The 13,685-nt window shown below is 37.6% G+C and overlaps 1 protein-coding gene across 4 annotated transcripts in view; it reads right to left on the reverse strand.

Annotated features, from left to right (window-relative positions):
• TLCD4 (TLC domain containing 4) overlaps positions 1 to 13,685 on the reverse strand; it is a 99,894-nt gene that overhangs the window by 21,010 nt on the left and 65,199 nt on the right. The window lies entirely within an intron of this gene.

Here is a 13,685-nt window from a genome sequence, read left to right on the forward strand (position 1 = left end):
GTCAGGCTCTGGGCTGATGGCTTAGAGGCTGGAGCCTGTTTCAGATTCTGTGTCTCCCTCTCTCTCTGCCCCTCCCCCATTCATGCTCTGTCTCTCTCTGTCCCCAAAAAAATAAATAAACGTTGAAAAAAAAAAAAAAAAAACAATGTCAAAACAGACCAAGTCTCCTAATTTTCTTCATGAGAAATTAGAAATGTCACTAGAATTCTACATTATTTTTAAAAGATAGCATATTGTATACACTTATGTTCATTTATAAAAACAGATTTTAAGCTGTTGTCTCATGTTGAATTAATGAATTCTGCAAATAGCCATCAGTAACGGCATCCTCAAATTGCTGTAGAAATAATTACCAAAGTAGTATGAATTTCAGCACTTGAGGAATTTTAGAGCAATTAAATACCTAATAGAAACTCATTCTTATATCTATTAATGAAAGCACCTTAAAATCTCAAAAGTGTACTTCATATCCTAATTAACAACATGTGAGCCTGTGAGCCGATGCTTATCTGCCAAATGTAACAACACATGCTAAAACTGATCTATCACATTTGACCTGAAAAAATATTTGTCAATCGGAAGATCCTACAGCTAAAACCCATACTTTCAGGACCTTTCTGAATTTAGAAACATAATACCTGGTACACTGTATGAATTTAATAATAGGAAAAGTAGAGCAGAGATAATAAGCATTAGAAAGAACACCAAACGTATACATTCCAAAAATTCATGTAATTTAAAAACTGTTACTAGGTAAATAGAGTCATTCCACCACTTCCAGTTAAATCAGAATTATGATTGTACATAAAAAGAAATAATCCTACCTGCCCCCAAAACATTAGGTATACATGGAACTTCAGTCCTAAAAGCTATATACATGCTGCCTTCCAAATGGGAATATAAAGCAAAAACAAAAAACAAAAAAACCCTTTTTATTTGAAGGGTTTTCAGTTCTTCTCCACGGAAATTATTTTAGAGATTAAAAATTCAGAGCTGGTTTCAAGAATTAGCTTTTCCAAAACTAATCTAGAACTTTTTATAATCTCAAACTCACTGGCCTTAGGGAAACTGAAACGTGTGATGAGGAGAAACGGAAGGAGGAGGGACAAAGGGGCAAAGGCAGTGGGCAAGGTGAGTACTGTGCACAGGGAGTGACTGGCTTTACCTCAAGTCAAGAGAGGCATAGCCATACCAGTCCAAGCACACATGACAACATAGGAGAAATAACTATGTACATGTGTCACGACTTTATCACGGAAATATGAAGAGTCGGTGTTTATTTGAAATTATATATTTTTCTGTATTATTTACTATTCTGTTACAATAAAAGCTTTTATTTAAACAAACAAGATTAGTTAATAGTGGTAATTAGTCGTAATTAAAAATAGGACTAATTTAACAAATAAAGTGCGTGAAACTGTAATATTTTTAGGTTACTTTTGCCCTTTTAACTTTCTTTTGGATATTTAAATTTAGGAGGCTCCATTATTATATATTTTTAAGAGACATAAATCTGAGACTTTGTAAAAGGAGAATGTAAATACAATGGGACTAATTAAATAGTTGTTACCTATATTTAATAAAAAATAATAGTGACATCTTCTTATCCATAATACAGATTTTTCTTTTTCTTTTTCCAGTATTACTTCTCTGAACTGCCTACAGCCTTTGGTGTGTGTGTGTGCGTGTACACAAGCAAGTACACACACACACACACACACACACACACATATACACGCACACACACATATTTTTTTTCAAGAATGAAATACAGTCCAACATAAAATTACTTTGACTTGTAGCTCTGCTCTTAGGAATCCACATTACAGTATCACTCCAATAGGATGACCTCAACCTAAATATTTTAACAAAGGTGTGAGCATAAAATACTTGAGACTTTTACTAGCAACAGTAGGCTTTTTGGAGTTACAAGAATTAAGTTCCCAGCTCTCTGAAAAGGTCCATCCACTTTGTATCTATAGGCTTGTTTTGATAGACCAGCTATTTGTCTCTAAGGTCTTTTGCATGTACAAATTCATCACATAAACTATCCACTTCTAAAATATCCATCCTTTTTCAATACTGCAAAGCATACAAAATGGATTCCAAATAAGTTACAGTTCTAGTGAAGAAAATCCTCTTCAATGTGGCTACCATTTTCTGGCAATGCTTTTGAGTTCAGAAGCAGTCTTATTTCCCCAAATGAGCCATTCTTCCATTGTATGCTTGTCACAACCCTCAGACTACATTAACTAACAGAGGTGCTAATAGTTCATCCTTTTGTAGATGCTTACGGGTTCCTCAGCAGTCATCAGTTTTAAAGAAACAGTACATGAATATCTGATTATTTAATGTAATACTTTTCTGTTTTCTCATCCTCGATTTATTTCCAAATTAAAGAAGGACATTCTCTTTACCTCACACTCTACACATATGATTTTACGGCTGGCCAACGCATGCTGGCAATAATTGTAGCTATCTTATAGGCACAGGTCTATGGAAGCCATCTCCCTCCATTTCTGTGAAGTCAAAACTCTCATTGGTTCTTCAGGTTTTGAGGAAGCTAAAGGTGAGAAAGAACTTTCATTATGAAAGCCTCAACATAGGTAAGCAAATCACATCTCTTTGTGGCACTTTTCTACGCGAGGTGTAGAAGGTGTTTCACAGGTAGTATCTTTTCATTTTCTTTGGTGAGAAGTGTGTAGACCGAATGGAATTTGCCACGTTTACATTTGCACTGCCTGCCAAATGTGCAGACGTATTGAGCAAAATCTAATTCGTCTTTGAACAACACATCAACAATTGTTATTTCATGTGGTTTCTTTATAATCTTCATAGGAGTCAAAAATTCAACTTGAAACTCCATTTTTCAAATCCCAGGAGCTAAGAGCTAGGGGAACACGTTTTTATTGCTGTCATTCCATGCAACATCTGCTAGAGGAAAGAAAGCACGATTATTGGGAATATCCAACAGAATAAGCTCTCTCTACCGTGAGAAACCAACACATCTGTTATTAGAATTTACCCCTTTTTCGCCAACAGGATGTTTTCGTTGCAACCTCTGAATCGGGAAATGTAACTTTACTCAGTTTCATAGAACAGTCAAGGGAACAATAAAATGTGTATATCCATGTGGTATGTCCAAGTTTTATGCCTGCTATTATTTCAACTGAGCATCAGTGTCTTTTTGGAAGATGAAAAAAGTACAGCTCCATTTAGATGTACTTGTCTGTCTCATTTCAGACTTGTGAGACGCAGTCTCTTTAGGCGCTTTTCCATCCCCATCTCTAGCAGGCCTGTATTAGATTGCTGGGGGTGCCATAACAAAGTACCACAGGATGGGTGGCTTAAACAACAGAAACGTATTGTCTTAACAGTTCTGGAGGCTAGAAGTCTCAGATCAAGGTGTTGGCAGGCCCATGCTCCTTCTGGAGGTTCTAGGGAAGGATCTGCTCCAGGCCTCTCTCCTAGTTTCTTGCAGTTCCTTGGCTTCTAGGCATCCCAACTCCAATCTTCACATGGCATTTTCCCTACGTGCATGTATGTGTCCAAACTTCCCCTTTTTATAAGGATACCAGTCATGTTGGATTAAAGGACCCACCCTATTCACCTATGACCTCATGTTCACTTAACCAAAAACATCTGTAATGACCCTATTTGCAAATAAAGTCACATTCAGTGGTACTAGGGCTCAGATCCTCAATATAAGAATTTGGGGGTAGGATACAATTCAATCCGTAACAATGCCCAATCCTAAATTCTTTTCTGCATATTGTACAGTCTAGTCTCTTTTGGTTATCTAATACCCTAACCCATGTGTCTTTCCATCCACCCATAATAACATCATTATATACTAATGTATATAATAATATATATTATACATATTTCCATATATAATAACTATAACCTTCTTTATTGGTGAACTTTGGGGGCATTCTGGTGTTGGTATCATAGTGTTCTCATTCTCATCTGATCTTCCAAAGGGCAAAGATGACTGTTAATGCTCATGATTACAACACACTTCCACGGTATCATTCAGTGTAATGCGACAATAAATGATCCATTATTATGAACTGCAAATCGTGGGTGCCACAATTTTTTTGCATCAAAGGGAAAGACTTCACAGGATACAGGATTTTCAGTAGTAAAACAGTAAAACCAGAATGGACTTGGGCAGACCACTCCCTTCTTTATTATGAATTTTATTATAATGAATCCCAAATGGTAGGTAAACTTTTTCATTTTAATACATAATTAAAATCACATTCCTAGCTCTGAGAAAGAGGAATGAATAAAGAGTAAATGACTGACCTCTCTAACTCATCCAGCACAAAGAAGCACTTTCAAGTAATAGGAAGCAAATTGCCTTTCATATTCCAAGTTCCTGGATGTTTTATGGACTTATTTTTTAGTTTTGGTGATTTATTTAAAGTTTAGGTGAGTGTTTGCAAAGGAAGTGACTGGGATATTTCAGTTAAGAAAAGGTCAGAAAAATAAGTAATTGTGTTTAGTTGGAGACCATCCTGGTAAAATTAAAAAGCTGAAATGTTCTGCTTTCCTCTTCTCCCATAGTTAAATTCTTCAGTGACTAGGGGAAGGGAGAAGAGCTTTGAAAATAGTGCACAAGTAGAACATGACCCTTGGGGAGGCAACAAATGCAAAGAAAAGAGTTACTTTAGTGAGATTCTTACTTGAACCAGACACAAAAATTTCAGAAATAGTTGATTAGTATAATCCTCTATCATAATAACTTCATGTACTTAACACTCACTTTTGTTTTTAAAGATAAATTTTCCCATCTATAACATTGGCTTTCTCCCTCAGTTAAAGGTAGCTCTTTTTCCAATCTACTTTTCCTAACAATCTTCTTTTGTTTAGTTTTTTTAAAATGTGTGGCATTCTAGGTAACTATACCCAATGTTTAGAGAATATGACATACCAAATTGCTATAAAATATGAGTTAATATATTCCTAAGGTCAGCCAAAGCCTTGCTAAATTATTTACTATATCTTTCAAATAAATCATTTTATCCAAATATGAAATGCAATACTGAAATTTTTTAAGTTTTTGTTTGTGATTTCTAAAATATTTTTAAGCAGACAGTCCAAAGTCATGCAAAATATTGAAATAGTAGCAATCGCCTTACTCTTAGATTTTAAGAAACAATTGTAAACATTTCTCTCTAGTGAATTTTAAAAATACAAACTTATTAACTATACTATGTCTAAGACTTTTTTGAGAGTTTAGAATATTTCTTCGAACTCCTTTCAAGTGGTTATAAAATTAAAAGTAACTATTAACCAAAGTGTCAAATTAGTATCAGATAAAACCGGACTCTATAATAGTCTTTAAATACTAAAAGTTACTAGTAAAAATAGTCAATTTGATATGTTGCTTTCATCTAAATTTAGCCAAAATGCAGTATCTCCACACTGAAAAAACCTCTTGAGTTTATAAAAGAAATGGGCATAGCATCCTGGCTTTTCTTCTAATTTCTCTTCCCTCTTCCCAAAGAAAATGGTTCTCTCATATCTAACACAGTCTTTCTCAAAGTGTGGTCCCCAGACTAGCAGCATCACCAACACCTGGAAATTTGCTAGATGTATATTTTCTTGGGCCCCATCGCAGACCTACTGAGTTAGTAACCATGGAGGTCAGATGAGCAATATATTTCTAATAGGCCCTCCAGGTGATTCCAATATTGACTAAAGTTAGAGAACTACCATCCTAGCCTACAGATGATCTAGGCATCTCTAAGCCCTCAGGAAACTAGCTCCATACTTCTCTGAAATTGTAATTAGTGAAGATTTACAAACCCCCCATCAGATCCTACAGCATTATCAAGGTAGACCAGCTGCATCCCTCTAGAAATATTTTCCTGACTCCTGAATCCTGAGCTAGGTCAGGTGTTTCAACAGATTTCTCTGCCTGTCTGTTAAAGTACTTACACCCTTGCGAATTATCTATATTCCTTGTGTCTCGCTTACTGTTGTATCCATAAAGCCTAGTACAGTGCCTGGTGCATATTTCCTGAGTTGAACCTCGCCTACTCCTCAGTATGAAGCAAGGAGAATCACCTCCAAAACCAATTCCTAAGAGTCCTGCAAACCTATATCTGAGTGGGTGAGCACTCTGATGAGAATGTAAGTGTTCCATTGTAAAAGAAAAGGAGGAAAATATCCAGATTTTAATTTTGTAAAGAGATCAGTAGAAAAGAATTAGAGGTCATGAGAAATGTGTTATGATAAAAAAAAGTCTTGATATTTAATCTCCCAAACTTGATACCTTTAGATTAGTGAAACAAGACAGAAAAAAGTGGGTTGGCAAGTAAGAGGTGGGGAAGATCACCTCACACCCATCACATTGGCTAATATCAAAGACAAAAGTAAGTGCTGGCAAGGGTATGGAGAAAAGGGGACCCTCATGCACTGTCGGTGGGAATATAACCTGATGCAGCCACTGTGGAAAACAATAGAGGGTCCTCAAAAAATTAAGAATAAAACTATCATATGATACAGCAATTCCACTTCTCAGTATTTACCTGAAAAAAAAAAAACAAGAACACCAATGCACCCCTATATTCATCACATTATTTACAACAGCTAAGCTGTGGAAGCAACTGAAGTGCCCATCAATAGATGAATGGATAAAGAAGATGTGGTATGTATATACAATGGAATATTAGCCATCAAAAAGAATGAAATCTTGCCATATTTGAGAACAAGGATGGACTGGACCTGGAGGGTTTTAGGCTACATTAAATAAGTCAGACAAAGAAGCAAATACCATATGATTTCACTTATATGTGGAATCTAAAAAAACAAATGAATAAACAAAAGGGAAAAGAAACAGATTCTAGATACAAAGAACAAACTAATGATTGGCAGAGGAGAGGCGTGTTAGTTGGGGGGCGGTGTCAGAAGGCTAACAGAATGGAAAGGGAAGGGTGTTAAGAGGTACAAACTTCCAGTTATAAGTAGGTCATAAAGATATAATGTACAGCAAGGAGAATATAGTCAACAATATTGTAATAATTTTATCTGGTGATAGATGGTACTAGACTTAACATGGAGATCACTTGGCAATGTATAAAAACATAAAATCATGATAATGTAAGCCTGAAACTAATAGGATATTGTTTAAGTATACTTCAATTGAAAAAAAAAAAAAAAAGAGGTAGGAGAATTTGAGACCTGCATGACAGCTATGGATCAGAAGGAAAATGGCTAGAAGCTGGTTATGTATGAGCATGCCAGCAAACTAAGAAGCCCTTTCTTAACTGCATGATTTGTGACTATTACTGAACTTCTCTAACCCCATTTCCATATCTCTCTATAAATATGGTGAATACTTTTTAAAGAGCTGCTATTAGGAGTGTATGGCTGCCCCTCCCACCATCCTCATCTTCCCCATTTTATGAAACAGTGGAATGACAGAATTAACTGAGAAATGGAAGTGTCTATGAACCACTATATCCTGCTGCTGATGGCAGAATTTCCATAAATATTTATTGGCCAGCTGACTGCTAGAATCTTTCAAACTCTTATTCTATTTGGGCAATTCATTATGATAATTAAGCAAGTAAGTCTGGGGAGGCAGGGATGTTAGGACAGGATCACAAGCCTGTGGCATGGAGGCCAGGATTTGAACCCTAGCACTCCTGGGTGACCTCTGGCCAAGCTGATCTAAATTTCAGTTTCTCAGGACACCGAGATCTGGTTAAGCATCCGACATCAGCTCAGGTCATGATCTCATGGTTTGTGAGTTGGAGCCCCGTGTTGGCTCTGTGCTGACAGCTCAGAGCCTGGAGCCTGCTTCTGATTCTGTGTCTCCCTCTCTCTCTGCCCCTCCCCTGCTTGTGCCGTGTCTTCTTCTGTCTCTCAAAAATGAATAAACGTTAAAAAAATTTTTTTAAATAAATAAATTTAAGTTTCTCCATTTGTAAAATGGGCATAATACCATCTTTTTTGACAGAACTGATGTGAGAACAAGATATGTACTAATAGCAACCAAGAAAAATATGAAAATAGAAAAGGCACTCAAAAAGTGGAAAAAAGGGGCATATCGGGGGCTCAGTCAGTTGAGCATTCGACTCTTGATTTCAGCTCAGGTTATGACCCCAGGGTTGTGGGATGAAGCCCGATGTTGTGCTCCATGCGGAGTGTGGAGCCTGCTTAACATTCTCTCTCTTTCGACCCCTTTCCCCTGCTCTCCCACTCTCTAAAAAAAATAATAATAATAAAATAAATAAAAAGTAAAATAGTGGAAAAAATTTTGCAGTTAAAGGTGAAACTGAACCCAGTAGTTTTTCATATCCTGATTGTACAGAAGACTGATTAAGTTTAAGAACAAGTCCTAAAAGGGCCTATGCCATCCTGTCTATGTAGAAGTCTCCACCTCACTGATATTTGAGTGACTTCACAGGACCAAGGGCCCAGCCTGAAACGATAAGCAGAAAGGGATGATAATAAGAATGACAGGTTGCCATCACAATTAGTGAGGACTAAATGTTGGTTCACTATTGCTATTTCAAGATAAAACATAAATTATGTCCACACATCACTTCTCAAAAAGTCGTCAATCTTACTTTCTAATTGTTGCAGGAAAAAAACATCCAGTTTGAAAAGGAAAATAAATACTTCCACGGGGGAACAGTTTTATCTACCAAATAGGTGACACCAACTTTCCATCTCACAACTATATTTCACTCAGCTCAAATTTCACTGTTCAGGACAACTTTATGTTTCTTACCATCATAATGTGGTAGGGTTGAAATGGACTCTGAAGATGGCCTCGTTCTATTACCAACTGATATTTAAATCCCATCTACCAAAGCTCTTCCAATTTGCCCTTCAGCCTGCACAACTCCATGGTGAGAAGTGTAGCATCTCCTAAAGCTGTCTGCTCCTTCCTGGGAGTGCTATTCATAAGTTTCAGAACTCTAATGCACCCTCTCTGACTTCCATCTACCAGTCCTACTTCTGATCATGGTAATCCAAAATCTCTTCTTCACATGATAACCCTTGAAATATTTAAAGACCATTCATGTCTATCTTCTTTCCAGGTACCATTTCCAATTTGCTCAGAAAATTCTGGTCTACCCCCTTCAGAGTTCCTGAACCTTATTAACTGGCAGTCTTCAGACAACAAGAACAAAGAGGACAAACAACAAAAACCAACCAATCTCTTGGTGAAAAAAAAATGTTTACACACAATAATCTCTACACATTAGTCAAACATGTACAAACATCTTTTTGAAGGTGCAGGGTAACCTTTCCAAAGAGAATTTTAGCAGAACATGTCCATATACTTAAAAACGCATCCCACTTTCCCAGGATTTCCTCTCTACAGAATTGTTCTTTGAAAATAATTGTGTATGGCACAAATATGAAAAGATATAAGGATGTTCACGCAAGTTATATACAATAGTGAAACTCAGAACAAACGTATAACAATAGGGAATTGGTTAAATATGATTATATATCCACATGCTGCCAATAGAGCTAATGATCCAACCAGATGGCCTGAGAATAAAACACATTTTCAGAACTTACAAAAAACTTAGAGAATTTACCTCCTTCACACTCTTCCTTAGGAAATCATTTGAAGTTATGCTGCAGCACAATGAATGAGTGAACCAAGAAAGACAGACATGGAATCCAGGAAAACAGTGGCCCCAAACCAGGAAAGTCATGGCAGGAAGCCCGGGACACTGGGCAGCAGACCTAGAGAGCAGTCTGTTCAGACTGAAGTGGAGAATGGAGGGTTCCAAGGGCAGGTATCTGGGAAAAAACGATCGCAGAGATGTGATGCTATCCTTGAGAGTATGGAACAACTCAAATATATGATAAAGGCCAAGAACATGTTGCAAGAAAAAAGGGAAGCATTGGAAACTCTAAACAAAAATTAGACAGGAAATGTAATCTTGTTTGTGCAGTCCACTATTTTAATATGATTGTCATAATTGATTGTCATAATTTTCATATTGGTTTTCTCTGTGTAGGATCAAACAGATGTAAAGGAAAACTTGGTTCAAAATCTTGACAATACAACCCACCCCCCCACCAAATACAAATGACAAACTGAGAAGTGAAGTAGTGGTTAGAGACACAAAAAGTAGCATAGGAGCACTAATACCCTCACCTTAAAAAGTATCAAGAGGTGCTACAGAACCAGAAATGGAAGTTTTCAGAGGAACTTAGAAACTAAAATTCCTTTAACAACACTGAAAGGAAGAAGGGAAAGGAAAGAGAGATGTGAGAGTTAAATGCTTATCATAACAAGAAGATAATGTCATCCAACATTGACAAATAAGACGGTGACAGTCTCCAAAGATGGCTGCCATCACTTCCTTCCCTTCCTAGATGTGCGCAGTGCTCCTCATATGAAGAGGTGGAATCTTATTTTCCTCCCCTTGAATCTAGGCTGCCCTAGAAAACTCACGTGACCACCAGAATGCAGTGGAAGTAACATCCTGGGTCTTCTGAAGCTCAGTCATGAGAAGCTTCGCAGAGGGGCCACAAACAGGCACTGTAGGCAACAGCCCTGCTGAGGTCCCAGCAGAGAGCCAGCACCAATTGCCAGACACTGGAATGAGCCTCTTTCAACCCAGTTGAGCCTTTAGAGGACTCCAGTCCCAAATGCTACTTAACAGCACCCACATGAGAGATCCCATGCAAGAACTGTCCCACTTTTTCTTTTATATTATTAAGAACTCATGAGTCAATGGTTTTCAATGGCTATAATAGTTATTCTAATTGATGATCAAAATGTCACATTTTTAGCCAATGAGAGAGCTTTCATGTTAGTTCTTATGTCCTTTAGACATAACCCCATTAGTCTTTGATAGGCTTCTTGCTTTCTGACATAAGATTGCCAGTTATTTTGTTGTATGCAATACTTCAATGTGTAAAATAAATGTTACATTTTGAGCCCATTTTTGTCATATATAATCAAACACAGAATGCTATTTTTTACTTATGCATACACCCATTGGAAAAAAGTGGAAATACCTAAATGTAAATGGTAATTAAGTAAATATAGTCATCTCTGGGTTGTGGGATTTGGGAATTATTTTTTCTTTTTGCTTGTCAATATTTTCTAATCCTCAAATAAAAATTAATGACCTAATTTCTTCAAATGGCCTCTGCTTATACATTTTTCATAGCTTTTTTAAATGTTTATTTATTTTTGAGAGAGAGAGAAAGAGAGAGAGAGAGAGAGATAAGGGGCAGAGGGAGAGGAAGAGAGAATCCCAAGTAGGCTCCACACTGTCAGCGCAGAGCCGGATGCAGGACTCTATCTCATGAACTGCGAGATCAGGACCTGAGCCGGAATCAAGAGTGGGTCACTTAACCAAATGAGCCTCCCCAGTGCCCTTTTTCAATTCACAGTGTTGCTATAAGGGGCCTTAATCACGGTCTTCCCAAATGTATACTTTTGTGGTTCTCTTTCTACCTCTCTGAAGTTCTCCTCTGCCTCTTTTAGAGGATCATCCTTCTTCTGGTTCCTGCCCCTGCCCCCACAAGACAAACCTTACTTCTAATGCATATGGGCCCCTTGCCCCTGGGACAGCTGTGCTACTGCCACAAGGTCTCACAGCATCTCAAAGTATCTTTCTGCCCAAACGGTCTCCCATGTCCTTCCATGGTATCACATCCCTTTAGTGCTCTGGATCCTTTTGCCCTCTTCTTTCCCTTCATTCTGTGAAATCCAAATTAGTCACCCTGCTCTGTTGACTACAAAATGGCTTTTAGATTTTTTTTTCCCTTCATTAACATGACCACCACCATAACCCCTAAAATTAAATTCCTTCATAATCTATCACTCATATTATTCCAATAACCTCCTACAACATTTCCTCCCCCCATGTAGCATTTTTTTTCTACATATCACCATCAGTCTTATCTTTCTAGTATGCCAGTTGTATCAAGTTTTTTTGTTTTTTGTTTTTTTGGGGGTTTTTTGGCTAATGGGACTACAACAACTCTGTGAAAAGTGAAAATGCAAGTCTGGTGATCTGGGATGTTGACTCCATCAAGTGACTCCATCTTATTCATCCAAACATACAACCACTACCGAGCGCACACAGATCCACCCTGACACCCTAGTCCTTACTATCACCTCCGAAGGTCTGACTTCTCTTCAGGGATTTTCCTCATGTCTTCTGACCTAGGAAGTCTTCCCCACTTTTTCCTGCTAATCTAAACATTTTTTTTTTTGAGAATGAGATTAAGTCCCATCTACCTCAAAAGCTCTTTTAGAAAATTCAAAAAAGCACAAATATATATAGGAAAATTTATGCACAACTCATATTCACTACAAGAATATACATCAAGTATGGTCAGTAGTTATCTCTGAAGAATCAGACCTAGACAACATTGGATTTACTAAGCCCTATATTTCAACAGTCTCAGATTTTTTTTTACATATATCCATGTTCAGACTAAAAAAATTAACAGAAGTTAACACAGTCATCTTTCCGTTCCCTAAATTGTAATGGCATTACCGATTTATCAGTGGGCGATGTGTTCCTTGAATTTTTTGATAGTTTCTTACGCTCAAATCTTAGCTACCTAACGGAATTGCACAGGTTCCATCATATGCCTTGTCCCCTGTACCCCCAGAGTTCCTTCGTTCAAAACCACACAGGGGTGGAGGACTATGCTTCAGTCTTGCTTCTATATTTTCTGCTCCTGTATATCAATGACTCATCACCTGTTTAATCCAGTACACCTGTGACAGCATTAGGTGGGACATGGCAACCATGAGATAAGCTTTAGGTTATGCGTGATTCCTCACCACCGTATCCCCTTCTCTCCTACTCAAGAAAACCTACTGAAATACAAATGAGATAGATGCGATTAAAGGGACAGGCTCAAGTCTAATAGTTTTAGACAAATAAATTACAAATTTTGATACTTTACTGTTAGCAAATTATGACAAAACTCACAATTCACTTCTGGTCAATATGGCTTTTCCACCTCTGCCATCTACCTTTAAGGAGCTCTCTTCCTGTAGTAAAACTCATACTTGCCTTGGCCTCTACGTGATTCTGTGAGGGAAAACAAAACAGGATTTGTCTGATCCCTTCCGGAGCTTAAAAGAAAATTCTCCTTTTGGCCAGTGATTATGAAAATCTGGATTTTCTTACCATGGGAAATTTAATTTTCTAACAGCTGAGAGTAGCTAGGGTCAGGGCCTTCAAAGGGAAGGGAGAAAGAGAACTAAAAGTATGACGCACCTACTTCTGTTGGCGTGGTGCTACATACTGTGCTGCCATCGATGGGTGGGAGTGGGGTGGCCACCCTTTCCCACCATAGGGCTGGAGAGAAATTCTGAGCATCCCACACCGGACACTTGTGTAAAAATGTGACTGTGTTCCATGGGAGCAATAGTGAGGTGTTTTATAGGTTATTGCACGGACCCGGAGCCTTAACACATTTCCATGGAAACCCCTTTCAGAGTTCCACCAATCTAAAAGTGACATTTGGGAACAAAACCCATCCTATATTTAATAACTTTTTGCTAAACTTTAATCATTAAAGGTTTTTGATCATTTATTTACAAGACAATCGAAGGTCTGAGTGAACACACAGGATCAGATGATTGCCAAATCAGACTCATGTGAAACCGTGATCTTTCCTGGTACTGAGCTTTTAGTAAATGTTCCAAGGATACAGGC

Source organism: Prionailurus viverrinus, chromosome C1 (genome assembly GCF_022837055.1).
Source record: "Prionailurus viverrinus isolate Anna chromosome C1, UM_Priviv_1.0, whole genome shotgun sequence".
NCBI lineage: Eukaryota > Metazoa > Chordata > Mammalia > Carnivora > Felidae > Prionailurus > Prionailurus viverrinus.